We start from the raw sequence: 2,709 nt of genomic DNA, 5'->3' as shown, positions 1-2,709 counted from the left end.
AAATTTCAAAACATTAGGAGTGTACAAGTGTTTTTTGTTACATGGGTGAATTGTATAATGCTGAAGCCATGGCTTTTAGTGTGTTGATCACCTGAACGGTGTTCATTATACCCAATAGGTAAGTTTTTATCTCCTATTGCCCTCCCTCCTCCCCCCTTCTTTGTGCCTATGTGTACCCATTGTTTAGCTCTCACTTATTAGTGAGAACATGTGGTGCTCATATATCTATTTCTAAGATACTTCACTTCGGATAAGGTCTGAAGTGCTATCCAAGATGTTACAAATGACATAATTTCATTCTTTTTTATAGCTGAATAGTACTCCATGGTATATGTGTGCATATATATATTTATTTATATTCACACACACACACACACACACATATATATATGTCACATTTTTCTTATCCACTCATCAATTGATGGGCACTTAGTTTGACGACACATCTTTGCAATTGTGAATTATGCTGTGATAAAAATTTGAGTACAGGTGTCTTTTTTATAAAGTGACTTCTTTTCCTTTGGGTAGATAACCAATAGTGGGATTGCTGGATTGAAAGGCAGGTCTACCATTATTTTTTTGAGGAATTTCCATTCTGTTTTCCATAGAGGTTGTACTAATTTGCAGTCCTACCAACAGTGTATAAGTGTTCCTTTCTCTCGGCATCCGCACCAGTATCTATTGTTTTTTGACTTTAACATAATGGCCATTCTGATAGGGGTAAGGTAGTATTTTATTGTGCTTTTAGTTTGCATTGCCATGATGATTAGTGACATTGAGCATTTCTTATGTTTGTAGGTCACTTCTCTATCTTCTTTTGAAAAACTTCTGTTTATGTCTTCTGCTCACATTTTGATGGGGTTGTTGGTTTTTTCTTGCTGATTTGTTTGAGTTCATGTTGATTCTAGATATTAGTCCTCTGTTGGATATATAGTTTGTGAATATTTTCTCCCATTCTGTAGGTTGTCTATTGATTATTTCCTTTGATGTGCAGAAGCTTTTTAATTTAATTAAGTTCCATTTATTTATTTTTGTAGTTGCAGTATTTGCCTTTGGGGTCATAGTAATCAATTCTTTGCCAAATCCTGTGTCTAGAAGAGTTTTTCCTACATTTTATTATAGAATTTTTGTGGTTTCATAACTTAGATTTAAGTTTTTAATCCATCTTGAATTAATTTTTGAATATGGTGAGAGATAGGGATCCTGTTTTATTCTTCTGCATGTGGCTATCCAATTTTCTCAGCACCACTTATTGAATAGGTAATCCTTTCCCCAGTGTATGTTTTTGTCTGCTTTGTCAAAAACCAGTTGGTCATGGCTATGCAGTTTCATGGGTTCTCTATTCTGTTTCATTGGTATGTGTGTGTACTTTTTACTAGTATCATGCTGTTTTGGTTACTATAGCCGTATAGTATAATTTGAAGTGAGATAATGTGATGTCTCCTGATTTGTTTTTTTTTTTTTTTTTTTTTTATTGAGACAGAGTCTCACTCTTTTTGCCCCGGCTAGAGTGAGTGCCGTGGCGTCAGCCTAGCTCACAGCAACCTCAAACTCCTGGGCTCAAGTGATCCTTCTGCCTCAGCCTCCCGAGTAGCTGGGACTACAGGCATGCGCCACCATGCCTGGCTAATTTTTTCTATGTATTTTTAGTTGGCTGATTAATTTCTTTCTAATTGTAGTAGAGACGGGGTCTCGCTCTTGCTCAGGCTGGTGCCTGATTTGTTTTTTGCTTAAGATTGCTTTGGCTATTCTGGTTCCAAATGAAGCTTAGGATTCACTTTTTCTAGATCTTTAAAATATGACATTGGTATTTTGATGGGAATTGCATTGAATCTGTAAATCACTTTGGGCAATATGTACATTTTAATGATGTTGATTCTTCCAATCCACGAGCCTGGGATATTTTTTCATTTTTTTGTGTCATCCACAATTTCTTCACCAGTGTTTTGTAATTCTCCTTGTAGAGATTTTTTATCTCCTTGATTAAGTATATTCCTAGATATTTTATTTTATTTGCACTATTGTATAATAAATGGTATTGAGTTCTTGATTTGACTCTCAAATTGACTGTTAGTATATAGAAATGCTACTGATTTGTGTACATTGATTTTGTAACCTGAAACTTTGCTGAATTTATTTATTAATTCTAGGAGTTTTTTTGGTGGACTGTTTAGCGTTTTCTATGTACAAGATCATATTGTCAGTAATCAGGGAGAGTTTGACCTCCTCTTTCCTGATTTGTATGCCCTTTATTTCGTTTTCTTGCCTGATTACTCTGGAGAGGACTTCCAGCACTATGTTGAATAGAAGTTGTGACAGTGGGTACACTTGTCTTTTTCTGGTTCTTACAGGAAATACATTAAACCTTTCCCCATTCAGTATGATGTTGCTTGTGGGTTCGTCATACATGGCTTTTAACATTTTTAGGTATGTTCCTTCTATGCCTTGATTATTGAGAGTTTTTATCATGAAACAGAGACAGGAAATTGATTTTGGGGATGTAGAAATATTTCACAGAATACAAGAATAAAAACACATTTAATCCTGAGACAGGACATGACCTGGCAAGCAACCAGCTCTTCTTTGCTCATCTCTGGGGCTGTACAGGATCTAATTCCCTTTCTTCTACATTTTTTTCTCACCTTTCTCTCCTTCTGCAGCTTAGGTTTTTTTGTTTGGGGAGGACACATGTAATTAACAAGGGAGAAG

This window comes from Propithecus coquereli, unplaced genomic scaffold (genome assembly GCF_000956105.1).
Source record: "Propithecus coquereli isolate 6110/MARCELLA unplaced genomic scaffold, Pcoq_1.0 Scaffold24, whole genome shotgun sequence".
Lineage (NCBI taxonomy): Eukaryota > Metazoa > Chordata > Mammalia > Primates > Indriidae > Propithecus > Propithecus coquereli.
Note: the sequence above shows the minus strand (reverse complement) of the source record.